Genomic DNA, 19,472 nt, shown 5'->3' with positions numbered 1-19,472 from the left:
ATATTCTCTCTATATATATTCATATATAAAGAATATGCATATATAGACACATATATGTGTGCACACACATGTGAATATATAAATACACACAGGTCCCTGGGATCATCATATTAACTTATGATCTGGTCTGTTAAACACCCTTTAGAACTTCCTTGAGCAATAGCCAATCAAGCCTTATTTTCTTGCTAAGCCTTTCTAATGTAGATTTAAGTGTGCAATTTTTTTAAGGCACATTATGCATTATATTTTTCATTGTAGAATACTAAAACCGTTTCATCAGAAAAAATATACATAATAATATAACATGAAAGTGAAGAGAAACTAAAGAGCCTCTTAATGAAGGTGAAAGAGGAGAGTGAAAAAGCTGGTTTAAAACTCAACATTTGGGGGGCAGTCCCAAGATGGTGGAGGAGTAGGATGGGGAGACCACTTTCTCCCCCACAAATACACAAAGGATCATCTATACATGAAGCAACTTCCACAAAACAGCTTCTGTATGCTGGTGGAGGACCCCAGATACCCAGAAAGGCAAATCAATCTCTTTGAAATGAGATAGGACAAAAGATAAAGATGAAAAGAGACAAAAGATTTAGAAGTGGAGACAAGTCCTGGGGAGGGAGTTGGGAAGGAGAAGATTCCACACAATAAGAAACCCTCTCACAGGCGGCATCAGTGGGGGAACTTTGGAATTTCAGAGGGAAGCATAACAAAAAAAAAAAAAAGAAAGAAAGAAAGAAAGAAAAAAATCACCACAGAATTCATGCTGAATGGCAATTACTAGCTGAGAAGCAGCTCACAAGCTCATGTCCACCCCCAGTGAGTAGGGGCTGGGTGGGGAGGCATGGGTTGCTTTGTCAGTCAGGGTAAGGACCAGGGTTGAATGTCCCGAGGACACTCTGAGGGGACTAACATGACATAGCATCCCAAACCATGGGAATACCGGATAGACAAAGGAAAACAAAGGAGCTTTCCTGCAGGAAGGCTCAAACATAGCACTCTGACCCCTGGCATGCTCAAAGAACAAAGGGTCATGCCCTAGTGAATACCAAAGGAGAGCAAGTTGTCTGCCCTTTACAGCCCTCCCTGGAGGCAGAGAGGCAGATGCATGACAGCCAGAGACTGAAGGCAAGGGGCCGCTGCAAACTCAGCCTCAGAGTTGAAACTTCTGCCAAGTTGTCAGCAGGCTGCCAGTTACTGACTACATTTCCCTGGGATCCTGGATGGTTTATATTTGCCAGGAGTGTCACAGCCTGAGACAAGCATCCCCGAGGAGACACATGGCTCACCTGGGACTGCACTCAGGAACACCTGTGAGCCTGAGCAGCTTGGACCTGGGACCTGCACACTGCCTTGAACTATGGCAACTTCCATTGTGGTCCATCCACTGCGAGTGCTCCCCACACATCTCAACAGTATTTGTTTTCAGTGTCCCTCCCTCTCCACAGCACAGCTGAGCAGGTAAGCCGAAGTAAGTGGTCACTTTCACCCCCTCATGTCAGGGTGGAGATTAGACACTGAAAAGACTTGCAAGCAGAAGAGGCCAACCTAAGAAAAGAAGGGGGAAACTGCCAGAGAAGTGGCAGGTGAAACAGATTAAAATCCTGTAGTTAAGCAGAGACTGTGCATTTGAGGTGCAACTGTATACTTTTAGAACAAAGGATTATCTGACACTAAACTGACCACACACTACCCACAACAGTTACATAGAAATTTTTAGCTATGTTTTTATTATTATCAATTTTTATTTTTTTAATTTTATTATTTTTTAAATTTCTCTTTATTCTTATTTTTTTCTCATTTTTCCCCTTTATTTCCCATCTTCTTTTTCTTTTTTCCCTCATACTGTCCTAATATGGTCTTCATTACTCTTATAGCCTACTATTACTTTTCTTAAAAAAAAAAAACAAAACACTTTTTTTTTTAATCTTTGCATTTGATTTTTTTTTGAATATTGTACTTTTTCAGAGTCTAATCCATATTCTAGGTTTTTAATTATTGCTTTTAAATATTTGCTGTTAACTTTGTACTTTGAAGAGTCTAAATTTCAGTATCCATTTTCAGTTAGGAATTTGATTACTGGCTTGATTGCTCTCTTCCGTTTTGACTCCTTTTCTCCTCTTGGTCACTTCTATCGCCCTCCTCCTTCTTCTGTATATAACTCTGTGAATGTCTTTGGGTTTTCCTGACTGTGGAGAATTGTTTCACCATTAACCTAGGAGTTTTGTCCTCTGCGTTGTATGGATGGAAAAGACTTGATGCTACTGTAAGAGGGGGACCAAAACCCAGAGGCAGGAGGCTCATCACCAAGCTTTGGCCCATCATAGAACTCCTGACCCCAGGGAACACTAATGGATGAGGGCCCACCCTAAACCTCCATACCTACTCTGAGACCAAGTTCCACCCAAGAGCCAGCAAGCTCCAGTGCAAGACACCACATGCTAATCATCTAGCAAAAGGGGAACACAACCCTGAGCATTAAAAGACAAGCTGCCCAAAGCCATACCAAACCAGTAGACAACTCAAAAGTCACTACTGAACACTGCATTGCCCTTGAGACAGACGAGACCTCGCTTCATCACCAGAACACACAAGTTCCCCCAACAAGGAAACCTAACAAGCCACTGGTCCAACCCCACCCACAGGGAGTAGATGCCACAATTAAGAGGAAATATGAAACTCCCTTCTGCAAAAAAGGAGAGCCCCAAACACCACAAACTAAACAAAATGAAAAGGCAGAGAAATATGTAGCAGATGAAGTAACATGATAAAAACCCACCAAACCAAACAAAAGAGGAGGAGTTAAGGCGCCTTCCTGAAAAATAATTCAGAATAATGATAGTGAAGATGATTCAAAATCTTGGAAACAAAATGGAGTTACAGATAAATAGACTAGAGACACTGAGAGGATGCAAGAAATGTTTAACAAGGACCTAGAAAAAATAAAGAATAGTCAATCAGTAACAAACAATGCAATAACAGATTAAAAACACTCTGGAAGGAACCAACAATAGAGTGAAGCAGAAGAAAAGATAAGTGAGCTGGAAGATAGAATGGTAGAAATAAATGAAGCAAAGTGGAAAAAACAAACAAACAAAAGAATAAAAAGAAATGAGAGCAGCTTCAGAGATCTTTGGGACAATGTTAATCACCCTAACATTTGAATCAAAGGTGTCCCAGAAGACAAAAGGAAAGGACATGAGAAGATGTTTGAGGAGATAACAGCTGAAAACATCCCTAAAATGGGGAAGGAAATCACCACCAGATACCAAGAAGCCCGGAGAGTCCCAAACAGGATAAACTCAAGATGAAACACACCAAGATGCATATTAAATCAAACTAACACTCCAGTGTTCTTGCCTGGAGAATTCCAGGGATGGGGGAGCCTGGTGGGCTGCCGTCTATGGGGTCGCATGGAGTCGGACACGACTGAAGTGACTTAGCAGCAGCAGCAGCAAAAAAAATTAAACATAAAGCACAAATATTAAAAGCAGCAAGGGGACAGTTGTAACAAACATCCATTGAGTTTTCAGCTAAATTTTCTTTAAAAATTAAAACCTGAATCCTATAGAGCTCAAAAAAAAAACAAAAGCAACTGACAAACAACTAATCAAAAAAAAAAAAAAAAAAAAAAAAAATAAAAGCAGCAAGGGGAAAGCAACAAATAACATACAAAGGAATTCCCATAAGGATAACAGCTGATCTTCCAACAGAAACTCTGCAGGCCAGAATGGAATGGCTGGATATATTTAAAGTGATGAAAAGGAAAAACCTATAACCAAGATTACTCTACCCAGCAACGGATCTCATTCAGAGTCAAAGGAGAAATCAGAAGCTTTACAGACAAGCAAAAGCTGAGAGAACTCACCACCACCAAACCAGCTCTCCAACAAATGCTAAAGAATCTTCTCTAAACAAGAAACACAGAAAAGGTATATATATATAAATGGTATAAAAGTATATATCTATATCTATATCTATATACACACACTTTATATATACTTTATATATATATATAAGTATATATATATATAAATGGTATAAAAGGTATATATATATAAATGGTATAAAAGTAAATGGTAATGGGATCATACTTATCAATAATTACCTTTAACGTAAATGGGCTAAATGTTCTAACCAAAAGACAAAGAAAAGACTGGCTGAATGGATACAAAAACAAAACCCCTATATATGCTGTCTACAAGAGACCCACCTCAAACCTAGGGACACATACAGACTGAAAGTAAGGGACTGGAAAAAGATACTTCATGCAAATGGAGAACAAAATAAAATGGGAGAAGCAATACTAATATCAGATAAGACAGACTTTAAAATAAAGATTTTTATAAGAACAAAGAAGGACAGTCCATAATGATCAGTGAATCAATCCAAGTAAAAGATACAACAATTATAAATATATATGCACCCAACACAGGAGCACCTTAGTATATAATGCAAATGCTAACAGTTATTAAAGAGGAAATTGACAGTAATGCAATAATAGTGGGGGACTTTAATACTCCACTCACACCAATGGACAGATTATCCAGACAGAAAATTGTCAAAGAAACACAAGCTTTAAATGATACATTGGACCAATTAGACCTAATTGATATCTACAAGGCATTTCACCCCAAAACAATGAATTTCACCTTTTTCCCAAGTACACACAGAACATTTTTCAGGACAGACTACCTCCTGGGTCACAAATATAGCCTTGGTAAATTTTGAAAGACTGAAACCATTTCAAGCATCTTTTCTGAATACAATGCTGTAAGATTACATATCAGCTTTGGGAAAAAAAAAAAAAAGAGCTATAAAAAGCATAACATATGGAGGCTAAACAGCGTGTGCCTGAATAGCCAACAGATCACAGAATAAATAAAAAATTATTTTTAAAAATGTATATAAACAAATGATAATGAAAACAGACAATCCAAAACCTATGGGATTCTGTAAAAGAAAGCTCAAGAAACAAGAGAGACATCAAATAAACAAGATAACTTTACATCTAAAGCAATTAGAAAAAGAACAAAAAAACCCAAAGTTAGTAGAAGGAAAGAAATGATAAAAATTAGAATAGAAATAAATAAAAAAGAAATGGAGAATACAGCAAAAATTAATAAAACCAAAAGCTGTTTCTTTGAGAAGATAAACAAAATAGAAAAGCTGTTAGCCAGACTTATCAAGAAAAAAAGGAGAAGACTCAAATCAATAAAGTTAGAAATGAAAATGGAGAAATTACAACAACACAAAAATACAAATGATTGTAAGCAACTACTATGATCAACTGTATGCCAATAACATGGAGAACTTGAAAGAAATGGACAAATTCTTAGCAAAATATAACCTTTCAAAATGCAACCAGGAAGAAATAGAAAATTTGAGCAGACCAATCACAAGCATGAAATCTAAACTGCAATAAAAAAAAATCTTTCACAAAGGAAATTCCTGGACCAGATGGCTTCATAGGTGAATTTTACCAACAATTTAGACAAGCACTAACACTTATCCTATTCAAACTCTTCCAGAAAATTGCAGAGGAAGGAAAATATACAACCTTATTCTATGAGGCCCCTGTCACCCTGTTACCAAAACCAGACAAAGACGTCACAAAAAAAGAAAATTATGGGCTAGTATCACTGATGAACATAGATATAAAAATCCTCAATAAAATTCTAGCAAACAGAATCCAACAATATATTAACAAGAACATACACCATGATCATGTGGGCTTTATTCCAGGGATGCAAGGATCCTTCAATATTTGCAAATCAATCAATGTGATACACCATGTTAAGAAATTGAAAGATAATAATCATATGATTATTTCAACAGATGCAGAGGAGGCCTTTGACAAAATTCAACACCATTTGTGATAAAAACTCTCTAGAAAGTAAGCATAGAAGGAGCATAACTCAACATAATAAAGCCATATATGACAAACCCACAGTAAACATTATACTCAGTGGTGAAAAATTGAAAGCATTTGCTCCAAAGTCAGGAACAAGACAAAGCTGCCCACTCTCATAACTACTATTAACCATAGTTTTATAAGTCCTACTCTCAGCATCAGAGAAGAAAAAAAAAAATAAAAAGACTCTAGATTGGAAAGGAAGAAGCAAAACTCTCACTGTTTGCAGATGACATAATCCTCTGTATAGAAAACCTTAAAGATGCCACCAGAAAATTACTAGAGTTAATCAATGAATATAGTAAAGTTGCACGATATCAAATTAATACGTTTAAAAATACCTTGCATTCCTATACACTAACAGTGAAAACTTAGAGAAACTAAGGAAACAATCTCATTTACCATTGCAATGAAAAAATAAAATATTTAGGAATAAATTTACCTAAAGAATCAAAAGATGTGTATACAGAAAACCATAAAACCCTGATGAAAGAAATCAAAGATGGAACAAATAAATGGAGAAATATACCAGGTCCTTGGATTGGAAGAATCAATATAATGAAATGAGTATGCTACCCAAAGCGATCTATAGATTCAATACAATCCTTATCAAACTACCAATGGTATTTTTCACAGAATTTGGACATATAATTGCACAATTTGTATGGAAATACAAAACACCCCAAATAGCCAAAGCAATCTTCAGAAATAAGAATGGAACAGGAGGAATCAACATTTCTGACTCCAGGCTATACTGCAAAGCTATAGTCATCAAGACAATATGGCAATAGAACTGCCATACAACTCAGCAATCCCACTGCTGGGCATATGCCCCAAGGAAACCAGAATCGAAAGAGACACACATATCCCAAAGTTCATTGCAGCACTATTTATAATAAGTAGGACATGGAAGCAACCTATATGTCAATTGGCAGATGAATGGATAAGGAAGTTGTGATACATATACACCATGAAATATCACTCCTCTATAAACAGGAATGCATTTGAGTCAGTTCTAATGAGGTGGATGAACCTGGAGCCTTTTATACAGAGTGAAGTAAGTCAGGAAGAGAAAGACAAAACCTGTGTGTTAACACATACATATGGAATTTAGAAAGATGTTACCCTTGATTCTACAGCACAGCAAAGGAGATACAGATGTAAAGAACAGACTTTTGGATTCAGTGGGAGAAGATGAGGGTGGGATGACTTGAGAGACTAGCACTGAACATGTACTTTACCTGAAGTAAAATAGATGACCAGTGCAAGTTTGATGCATGAAAAAGGACACCCAAAGCCAGTGCTCTGCAACAACTCAGAGGGATAGGGTGGGGAGGAAGGTGGAAGGAGGGCTCAGGATGGGGGGCATATGTATACTTGTGGCCAATTCATGTAGATGTATGGCAAAAACCATCACAGTATTGTAAAGCAATTTTCCTCCAATTAAAATAAATTAAGCATTGAAAAGATAAGTAAATAAAAAACAAAACAAACAACAAAAAATTTAAATTAAAAAACTAAGTTCATGGTATCCAGTCCCATCACTTCATGACAAATAGAAGGGGAAAAATGGAAAAAGTAACAGGCTTTATTTTATTGTGCTCTAAAATCACCACAGATGGTGACTACAGCCATGAAATTAAAAGAAGCTTGTTCCTTGGAAGAAAAGTTATGATAAACATAGCAAACTGAAAAGCAGAGACATCATTTTGCTGACAAAGGTGCATATAATCAAAGCTATGGTTTTTTCCAGTAGTCATGATTTAATGTGAGAACTGTAAAGAAGGCTGAGCCCCAAAGAACTGACGCTTTCAAACTGTGGTACTGTTGAAGACTCTTGAGAACCCCTTGGACAACAAGGACGTCAAACCCATCAATCCTAAAGGAAACCAACTCTGAATATTCATTGGAAGGACTGATGCTGAAGTTCCAATACTTTTCCACCCACCTGATGCCAAGAGCTGACTCATTGGAAGAGACCCTGATGTTGGGAAAGATTGAGGGCAGGAGGACAAGGGGATGACAGGTGATGAGACTGTTGGATGGTATCATTGACTCAGTGGACATGAATTTGGGCAGAATCTGGGAGACAGTGGAGAACAAGGAAGCCTGGCATGCTACAGTCCATGGGATCACAAAGAGTCAGGCATGACTTAGTGACTGAACAGTAACAGCAGTTATAGTACATATATGATATATATGATAATATATATTTGTACATATAATACACATATATTTGAAATAACTGGTAATTAATTTTTCAGTATGTTACTAGTTTTTATTTTATTTGGTTTCATTTTCTGATTTTATGTGTGTGTGTGTTAGTCACTCTGTCATGTCCGACTCTTTGAGACTCTCATGGATTTCAGCTCTCCAGGCTCCTGAGTGAGTTGCCTTTCCCTTCTCAAGGGGATGTTTCCAACCCAGGGATCAAACCTGGGTGTCCCACATTGCAGGTAGATTGTTTACCATCTAAGCCACGAGGGAAGGCCTTTCTGATTTTATTATTTCAATACTCAAGATGTAAAGATGTTAAAACCTTAGAAAAATATATAAATTTTGTATAATTTAAATAAATTGCATTCTAATATTTATAAATACTATGGAAATAATACTCAAAGCCATAATTGTATTTAATAAAGTCAATTTATAAAATTGTGAAATGTATTAAACATAATATTTAACAATTTCATATTTGACATCCAGAGCAATATTATGTATCTTAGGTATCTGGCTGATTTAAAAGAAAAATTGTCCTAATATTTACCTTAAGATCTTTGGAAGAATTTTTAAAATTTAATTCCTATTGCACCAAAATATTTTTATCTTATTGCTTGCTATTATCTATTCTCATATAGTAACTATGACTATATGTATAATGTACTTAATATTAGACTGACTGAACTTCTTTACAGTCCCCTTAAATTTTTATTATCTCAATCTTTAGATATGCTAGCTAGGTTACTATAGAGATTATACATTTATATATATATATATAATTTTATATGCTATAATTTTTCAAAAGCATAATTGATATATACCATTTTGTTATTAATAGTTTCAGATAATAACAAGTAATTTTACATTTGCATACACTGTGAAATATATCACATGTGAAGTCCTGTTACCATTTGTCACCATAAAACTGACCCCCTTCACCCATTTGCCCAACCTCCAACCTCCCTCTTCTCTATCAAGAAACAATCTGTTCTCTGTATCTATCAGTTCTGTCTTGATTTATTTGTTTTGTGTTTATATTTTACATGGAAATGAAATCATACAGTATTTATCTTTATAGTGGATCAGTTGGTAAAGGATCTGCCTGCAATGCAGGAGACCCAGGTTCAATTCTTGGGTCAGGAAGATAGCCTGGAGAAGGGAATGGCAAATCACTCCAGCATTCTTGCCTGGAGGTTTCGATGGACAGAGAAGCCTGGCAGGTAACAGTCCATGGGGTCACAAAGAGTTGGACACGACTGAGCAACTAACATTTCACTTCATTTCACTTCATCTGATATTTCACTTAGCATAATATCCATAAATGCTGTTGAAAATGACAATACTTCATCATTTTTTCATGACTGAGTAGTATGCATGTGTGTGTGTGCACATGTGTGTGTATTCAGTTCAGTTCAGTTCAGTTGCTCAGTCGTGTCCGACTCTTTACAACCCCATGAACTGCAGCACACCAGGCCTCCCTATCCGTCACCAATTCCGAGTCCACCTAAACTCATGTCCATCAAGTCAATTATGCCATTCAATCATCTCATCCTTTGTCGTCCCCTTCTCCTCCTGCCCTCAATCTTTCCCAGCATCAGGGTCTTTTCTAATGAGTCACCTCTTTGCATCAGGTGGCCAAAGTATTGGAGTTTCAACTTCAACATTAGTGTGTGTGTTACACTTTATCCATTCCTCTGTCAATGGACACTTAACATTGTTTCCATATTTTGGTTATTGTAAATAATTTTGCAATGAACAAAAGGGTTCATATATGTCTATATTGTTCTTCAATTTTTAAGTTTGTTTTTATATTGAAGCATAGTTGATAAATCATGTGGTGTTACTTTCAGGTGTACAGCAAGGTGATTCAGTTGTATATGTATATATATGTACCTATTCTGTTTCAAATTCTTTTCCCATGTAGGTTATTACAGAATATAGAACAGAGTTCCCTGTGCTATACAGAAGATCCTTGTTGGCTGGTTATTTATTTTAAGTATAGTAGGGTATACATATATTTTTTGAATTAGTGCTTTTATTTTCTTCAGATAAATACCCAGGAGTGAAATTGCTGGATCATATGGCAGTCCTATTTTTGTGAGAAAACTCCATACTGCTTTCCATAGTGGCTGCACCAATTTACATTCCCACCAAAATTGTGGAAGTGTTGCCTTTTCATCACCTCTTGGCCAACACTTGTCATTGTTTGTCTTTTTGATAATAACCCTTCTGAGAGTTGCCAGGTCATACTCATTGAGGTTTTGACTTGCATTTACCTGAGGATCAGTAGTATTGAGCATCTTTTTATGTGCCTGTTTGACCATCTGTGTATCTTCTTTGGAAAAATGTCTTTTTATGTCCTCTGCTCATTTTTTAAAAAATGAGATTGCTTGTTTTTTGATATTGAGTTGCATAAATTCTTTATATAGTTTACATTAATTCCTTATTGGATACATGATCTGCAAGTATCCTATCCCTTTCAGGAGGTTTTTTTTGTTGTTCTTGAAGGTTTTCTTGGTTTTGAAGAAGTTTTTAGTTTGATGTGCGTGTTAAGTCACTTCAGTTGTGTCTGACTCTTTGCAATCCTATGGACTGTAACCCACTAGGCTTCTCTGTCCATGGAATTTTTCAGGCAAGAATACTGGAGTAAGTTGCCATGTCCTCTTCCAGGGATCTTCCCAACTCAAGAACTGAAGCTGTGTCTCCTGCACGTCCTGCACTGGCAGGCAGATTCTTTACTACTGAAGCACCTGTGAAGCCCACTTAGTTTGCTGTTGTATTATTTATTTTTTTGCTTCTGTTGCTTTGGAATGAGGTTCAAAAATGTATTGCCAAGAGTGAGGTTAAACTTCTAGAATTTTATGGTTTCTGATCTTACATTCAGGTTTTTAAAGCATTTTGAGTTGGCTTGGTATACGGTATAAGATAGTGATACTTATTTATTCTTTGGCATGTGGGTGCCCTTTTGTGCAAGCACCATTTATTGGAGAGACTGTCCTTTCTCCACTGTATGTTCTTGCTTCCTTTGTCATAAATTAATGTACCACATATTCATGGGTTTATTTCTGGGCTCTCATTCTGCTCCATTGATCTGTGTATCTGTTTCTATATCAGTAGAATATTATTTTTTTTTAACCGTAGCCTTATAATATAGTTTAAAATCAGGGAGTTTGATGCTTCAAGCTCTGTTCTTCATTCTCAAGATTGCTTTGGCCATTTGGGATCTTTTGTGACTCCAACATAATTTAGGAGTGTTTGTTCTATTTTTATGAAAAATGTTGCAGGAGAGGCTTATATTGTCACACTTTTTACAAATTATATAAATTATCAGTTAACAGATGAATCATGGACTCCATAGGTATCCAAAGTTTCAGAGTTTGAATCAAAATGAAAAAAATACAAAATAAACTTAAAAATATTCTTAAATACTTTATTTTGTATAATGTTAACTTGTCTAGTACATGTATTACAAATAGAATCTATTAATGATCTACAATATAAATAATGATAAATCAACTTCAGATATACATACATATATATGTATATAAATATTCTGAATAAATGTTTAATTTTATATTTTATTTCCATTTATTATTTGTATTATATTCTTACATATTTATTTCTGAATACAATTTTAGGCTACTTTTAAAGTCACCAGTTGTGATGTATTTAATCAGACTTTAATCAGGCTTTAATATTAGCAATAAAACTATTGTAGCTAGTTTTAAATCAAATAAACTTTTAAATGTAAATAATATTGTTAAATCATTTAGACATCAGCAGAAACTAGCATTTAAATCTACATCTTTCTATAAAAACTAGGATGCAGCTTATTCTATTCAAGAATGTGGCTCATAAGGAAATTTCTAGATTAATGAACATCATTGAGAATGTCTTGTGATACATCTAAAAATCTATGGGGCTTGCCATGAAATGTAATAATTATTGCACTTATAGTTAATATGTTTATAAAGTAGATAATTAAGCTTACAGAATTTGGGAGCATAAAATCAGTATTTAATAGTGATAGCAAGAATTTTGGAGAAGGCAATGGCGCCCCACTCCAGTACTCTTGCCTGGAAAATCCCATGGATGGAGGAGCCTGGTAGGCTGCAGTCCATGGGGCTCGATAAGAGTTGGACACGACTTCCCTTTCACTTTTCACTTTCACGCATTGGAGAAGGAAATGGCAACCCACTCCAGTGTTCTTGCCTGGAGAATCCCAGGGATGGGGGAGCCTGGTGGGCTGCCGTCTGTGGGGTCGCACAGAGTTGGACACGACTGAAGTGACTTAGCAGCAGCAGCAGCAGCAAGAATTTAGCTTGTTACTAAATGAAAATATCTATATAAAGAAAGTGTGCCATTTACCTTACACTGATAACACATATCAATGAATTATGAATAAAATGACAACTTCAGATATCAAAATACCTTAGTTTGTCCATCCTGCTATAACAAAATATCACAAACTGATGGGGGAAAAAAAAATCCAGTGGATACATACTGTTCCCTGTTCTGGATGCTGAATGTCTGAGAGCAGAATATGAACAACGCTGGATCAAGACCCTCTTCTGGACTGAAGACTTCTGGCATTCCCACAGGATGGAAGGATCCAGGGTGTTCTGTGGAATCTCTCTTGTAACATTCACAAGGGTTCCGTCCTCATGATCTAAGCACCTCTTAAAGGCCACTTCTTCTAACACCATCAAATTGTACATAATGACTCTGACATATGAATTTTTCAAGGACACAGTCATTCAGGCCATAATACAAAATATGGGTCATTCCACTCAAGATGGTGAAATAGACAGATGTGGAACCTACGCCCCCCACTCATAAATAGATCAAAAAGACCATCTACATGTGGAAAAATCCTCACAGAATATCTACTGAATGCTGGTAGATCTCAGACAGCCAAAACTGCAAGAAAGGTCTCCATGTAACTGAATTAAGACAAAAGAGAAAAAAAAAATCAGGACATGTCCTAAACCCCTGGGAAGCAACTGTGAAAGAGGAAAGGTTCCCTTACCTTGGGAAGCCCTTTCTCTCATTAGGAGAGAAGCCATGACAGAAAAAGAGCTTCAAAGGCTCAGAGGAACATGCAGCAGATGGTCTGTAGTCAGCAGAACACAGAGAGCCCTGCACAGAGAGCTGGTACCACCTCTCTACCCTTCCAAGACCCACATCCACTGTGTGTACAGGGGCCGGGTGCTGAAACCTGGGCTTCAGAGGACAGACCTTGAGAGAGGGCTGACGTGGGCTGCATGGAGACAGCCTGGAGGGGCTGAACCAAGGGGCATACACAGAAGAAGCCTGGGCCCAGCACAGAAGTAAAGTGGCATGTGAGAGGAGGGTGGGCCCTGCCAGAGCAACCCCTTTCTCAGTGTGCTTCCAGCAGCTGTGGTGTTTCTTCTAGAAGTTCTGGAAGTGTGCGAGTGCCATCAATGCAGGTGTGACTTAAACCCAAGCTGATCCCTGGAGCTACATGACTTAGGAAGCGGGGTAGAGATTTGTGCCCTCTCCCTGGTCAGGGGAATAAGATTCCACATGCTACACAGCATGACCAGGAAAAAAAAAAAAAAGCTATTTATGACAAACTCACCATCAACCCAATACTGGAATCTGGAACAGAAGCAGGGATGCCCACTCTTATCACTTCTATTCAACATACATCATAAATCATAGCCACAGCAATCAGACAAGAAAAAGAAATAAAATGCATCCAAATTGGAAAGGAAGAATAAATTCTCATTTCATGCATGGGACATAGTACTATATATAGAGTTCAAAGACTTCACACAAAACTAGTAGAACTGTTAATTCAACAACGTAGCAGGGTACAAGAATAACATTCAGAAATTCGTTATGTTTATTTACACTGGAAATGAAGTATTGGAAAGTGAATTAAAAAAAAAAAAAAAAAGCCTTTTAAAATTGCATTAAAAAATACTTAGGAATAAGTATGACCAAAGAGGTGAAAGACTTATATGCTGAGAGCTATAAAATATTAAAAACGGAAACTGAGGGCTTCCCTGATGGCTCAAACAGCAAAGAATCTGCCTGCAATGTGGGAGACCCAGGTTTGATCCCTGGGTCAGGAAGATCCCCTGGGGAAGGAAATGGCAACCCACTCCAGTATTCTTACCTGGAATATTCCATGGACAGAAGAGCCTGGCTTGGTACAGTTGAGTTGGACACAACTGAGCAAATAACACCTTCGCTTTCACTTTCAAAGGAAAGTGAAGATGACTGAAATAAATGAAAAGATATCCTATGCTCTTGGATTGGAAGAATTAATATTGTTGAGATTGCCATACTACCACCCAGAGCGCTCTACAGATTTAATTGATCTCTATCAAATTATCCATGACATTTTTTACAGAACTAGAAAATATAACCCTAAAATTTATTGGAACCATGAAAGATCCAGAATTGCTAAAGCAATCCTGAGTAAAAGGAACAAAGTAGGAGGTATAACCCTCCAGACTTCAGACAATACATAAAGCTAAGTAACCAAACAGCATAGTGTTGACACAAAACAAATATATGAATCAATGGGACAAAATAGGGGGCCCAGAAATAAACCCACACACCTATGGTTGATTAATCTTTGACAAAGAAGGCAAGTAGATACAATGGGAAATGGTCTCTCCAGTAAGTGGTTTTGGGAAAGTTGGACAGCAACATGTAGATTAATGAAGTTAGAACACACTCTCACACCATACACAAAAATAAACTCAAAGTGGCTTACAAACTAAAATTTAAGACATGACACCAGAAAACTCATAGAAGACATTATAGGCAAAATATTATCTGACATAAATTGTCCTGATGTTTTTTTTAGGGCTGTCTCTCAAGCCAAGAGATATAATAGCAAAAATAAATAAATAGAACCTAATCAAACTTATAATCTTTTGCACTGAAAAGGAAACCCTAAATAAAAGGAGAAGAAATGCTATGAAATGGGAGAAAATATTTCCAAATAATGTGGCAAAGTGCTTAATTTCCAAAACATACAAATAGTTCATACAACTCCACAACAAAAACAATCCAATGAATAAATGGGCAAAGATCTAAATAGAAATTTCTCCTAAGAAGACATACAGATGGCCAATAGGAACATGCAAAGATGTTCAATACTGTTAATTACTTGAGAAAGGCAATCAAAACCGCAATATGTTACCACCTCAAACCATTCAGATGGCCTTCATTAAAAAGTTTACAAATAAAAAATTTTGGAGAGGTGTGGAGGAAATTGAACCTTCCTGCACTGTTGGTGAGAATATAACTTGGTATAGCCACTCTGGAAAACAGTGTGGAGGTTAGAGTTACCATATGATCCAGCAATCCCTCTTCTGGGCATATACCTAGTCAAAATTATAAATTGTAAAGATACCTGCACTCCTATGTTCACAACAGCATGATTTACGATAGTCAAGACATGGTAACAACCTAAATGCCCATCAATCAATAAGTGGATAAAGAATTTGTGAAACATATACACAACTGAATAATACTCAGCTATAAAAATAATGCCATTAGCAGTAACATGGATAGACCTAGAGATTTCCATACTAACAAAAGTAATCAAGAAACAGAAAAACAAATGCCATATGATATCACTTATATGTGAAATCTAAAACATGACACAAATGAACTTCTCTACAAAATTGAAACAGATTCACAGACATACAAAACAGGCTTGTGGTTGCCCAGTGGGAGGGCACTGAGGGAGTGATAGGGAGTTTGGGATTAGCAGATGTGAACTATTACATATGCAAAAGTGAATCACTTTGCTGTACACCAGAAACTAACACCAAATTGTAAACTAACTATATTTCAATAAAATAGAAATTTAAAAAAACATGCCAGATATCAGAAAATATGTGCAAAATATGGAATAGAATAGTGGCAATAGACAAGGGTTCTCCAAACTTGTTTTACGTGAAAACTAAAAAGTGCTAAAAGAGAAAGGCAAGATTATGGGGCAAGAGGGGTTCTCTTTTATCACAATAATTATGAGGAATGCTGGATACTCAGTACTCTTCTTAGAGTTCACAATGCTTATAAACTCACAAAGGATATGGAAAAGCTCTCCATTAAATAATCCTGTTATCCTAAATCTGAAAGTGAAAGTGAAAGCTGCTCAGTAGTATCTGACTCTTTGCAACCCCATGGACTACACAGTCCATGGAATTCTCCAGGCCAGAAAAATGGAGTGGGTAGCCTTTCCCTTCTCCAAGGGATATTCCCAACCCCAAAACTGAACTCAGGTCTCCCACATTGCAGGTGGATTCTTTACCACCTGAGTCACAATGGAAGCCCCATCCTAAATCTAGTGTTTCATTAATAGCCCAGTTATATAACATTTGATTATTGTATTTTTACAAACATATAATGTTTTCTGAAAATGCTTCACTAAACACAGCTTGAGTAATGTAATAATATTTGCATTTACATTCTGATATGCTGCTTCTATATACTGAAAGCAGCAAACTTTTTAAAACTGTTTTTCCACTGAACACAATTATGCCCAAAAACATTTTTAAAGTAAAAAAAAAAAGTGTGTGTGTTGAATATATAATTGTGAACATCCATGACAAGATTATAAATCAAGTATCAAGTGAATGTAAAATAATAACATAATGACTAAATAGTAGTGCAAAGTTAATGGGCTATTTTTGATTATAGAAAACAATCATCTTTTTATGAACATGTATGAAAAAGACTACTGGAAAATTACTTTGTGCAGGAAAAGGTATGATATATAGGATTCCTTGGGGGCTCAGTGCTAAAGAATCCACCTGACAATGCAGGAGACATGGGTTCTATCCTTGGTCAGAAAGATCCCCTGGAGAAAGAAATGGCAACCCATTCCAGTATCCTTGCCTGGGAAATCCGATGGACAGAGGAGCCTGGTGGACTACAGTAAATGGGGTCAGAGGAGTCGGACATGACTGAACTCACACACACACACAGACACACACACACACACACACACACACACACACACACACACACGGGGGTGGCAAAATGTAAAAACACACTTAAATTGCTAAGTTTCAGATAGGAATTGCTCAGAAAAGAAGGATCCAAGAGTTAATTAATTTAGAAAATGTTTTCTAATTAATCCTGAGGGAGTAAGATGAAATTTTTTGTTGTTGTTGGAGATGTGGGGTTAGTGATCATGCTTTTACACTTACAAAATGGAGATTTAAATGCTGATTCTTTGGTTTGGCTCTTTTTCAAAAGGTAACAATTCCTTTGAGATTAATTAACTTAATCTCAAAAATAAGTTAAAACTTTCTTTTGAAAGCCATCTCATTAATATTTTTTAAAAGATCTCTTTTCTAACTTTCCAACCTGCTTTTTTTCTATCTCCCTTTAATTGTTTGACAAAGGGTGATTATAACACAATTCTTCAAGATTTCACATGAACCTGCTTTTTGTTTTAGATTTTAATTTTTATATAAAATTCACTCCTCTTGTATTCTGAAGAACCAATAAATTTCTAGGTCTTGTATAATATTTTAACACAAAAATAAAAGAAAACTAGAAACATCTGTTTCTTATATGTTCTATGATGAGGGTGAACAAATTTTAAGAAATAAATCTTCTGCTATACACTGTAACCAATCTCTGCTCAATTCCATGTAGAACATTTAAAGTAATAGCTCTGTAACTGTGCACCAGAGCCATCCAGAGAGCTTGTTAAAATTTTTATTCTTATCATCTATCTTGTAATGAAATAAGACTGGGTGAAGCCCAGGAGTTTGCATTCATGACAGATGACCTTGATGATCCAGACACTGGTGGTCACTACACCATGATTTCTTAAACACTGGTTTAAAATAAGAGACTTAGACTGTCTGCTTCTAGTAAGAATCAGATGCTTATAAAAGTCATTTATTTTGAGTTTTTCATCTCAGTTAGCCAAATTTACAAATGGTGAGAAAAAAAAAAGAAAAGTCTCCAAAGTAGAAGAAACATTGTACAAAGAGAAAGATAAAAAGCAATGGATTAACATATGAATGCTTAATATATCCCAATACACTTTATTGAACTTTTATAACATAAGTTGGAGTAGATATAATACAGAAACTAGAGGAGAGGGGATCTCAATAAAAATACTTTAACTCTGCAATCTAGGGTCAGTGTTGGAATTTGGATATGGTATTTGATGAGCTATATAACACAAAGAAACTGTTCTTAGAGCCAACAGACCGGCTTTATGTAATAGTTGCTAAGAAACATTACCAGGAACACTTGATATAGTCAGGTATCTTGATGTTATCTGCCTCCTAAGAAACCTGCATGCAGGTCAAGAAGCAACACTTAGAACCGGACATGGAACAATAGACTGATTCCAAATTGGGAAAGGAATACCTCAAGGCTGTATATTGTCACACTGCTTATCTAACTTCTATGTAGAGTACATCATGTGAAATGCTGGACTGGATGAGCTTAAGCTGGAATCAAGATTGCTGGGAGAAATATCAGCAACCTCAGATATGCAGATGACACCACTATTATGGCAGAAAGCAAAGAGGAACTAAAGAGTCTCTTGATGAAGGTGAAAGAGGAGAATGAAAAAGCTGGCTTAAAACTCAATATTCAAAAAAATGAAGATCATGGCATCTGATCCCATCACTCTATGGCAAATAGATGGGGAAACGTGACCAAATTAATTTTCTTGGGCTCCCAAATCACTGCAGATGGTGACTGCAGCCATGAAATTAAAAGATGTCTGCTCTTTGGGGGGAAAAATTAACTATGACAAACCTAGCAATGTATTAAAAAGCAGAAACATCACTTTGCTGACAAAGGTCTATATAGTCAAAACTAAAGTTTTTCCTGTAGTCACGTACACATGTGAGATCTGGACCATAAAGAAGGCTGAGTGTTGAAGAACTGATATTTTTGAACTTTGTGCAAAAGGAGACTCTTGAGAGTCCCTTGGACAGCAAGGTAATCAACCAGTCAATCCTAAAGGAAATCAACCCTGAATGTTGGAAGGACTGGATCTGAAGCCTGAAGCTGAAGTTCCAATATTTTTGCCACCTGATGTGAAAAGTTGACTCACTGGAAAAGCCCCTGATGCTGGGAAAGATTGAGGGAAGGAGGAAAAGGGACTGACAGAGGATGAGATGATTGGATGGCATCACCGATTCAATGGACATGAGTTTGAGCAAACTCCAGGAGATAGTGAAGGACAGGGAAACCCGGTGTGCTGCAGTTCATGGGGTCACAAAGAATCATACATGACTGAGCAACTAAACAACAGCAACATCTTGATGGATTGGAATTCAAAATATAAGAAAGTCTTAGCAAAATACAACAT

The sequence above is a fragment of the Bubalus kerabau genome, chromosome 5 (assembly GCF_029407905.1).
Source record: "Bubalus kerabau isolate K-KA32 ecotype Philippines breed swamp buffalo chromosome 5, PCC_UOA_SB_1v2, whole genome shotgun sequence".
NCBI classification, from domain to species: domain Eukaryota; kingdom Metazoa; phylum Chordata; class Mammalia; order Artiodactyla; family Bovidae; genus Bubalus; species Bubalus kerabau.
The sequence above is the reverse complement of the archived record's forward strand: the minus strand, read 5'-3'. Positions refer to the sequence as shown.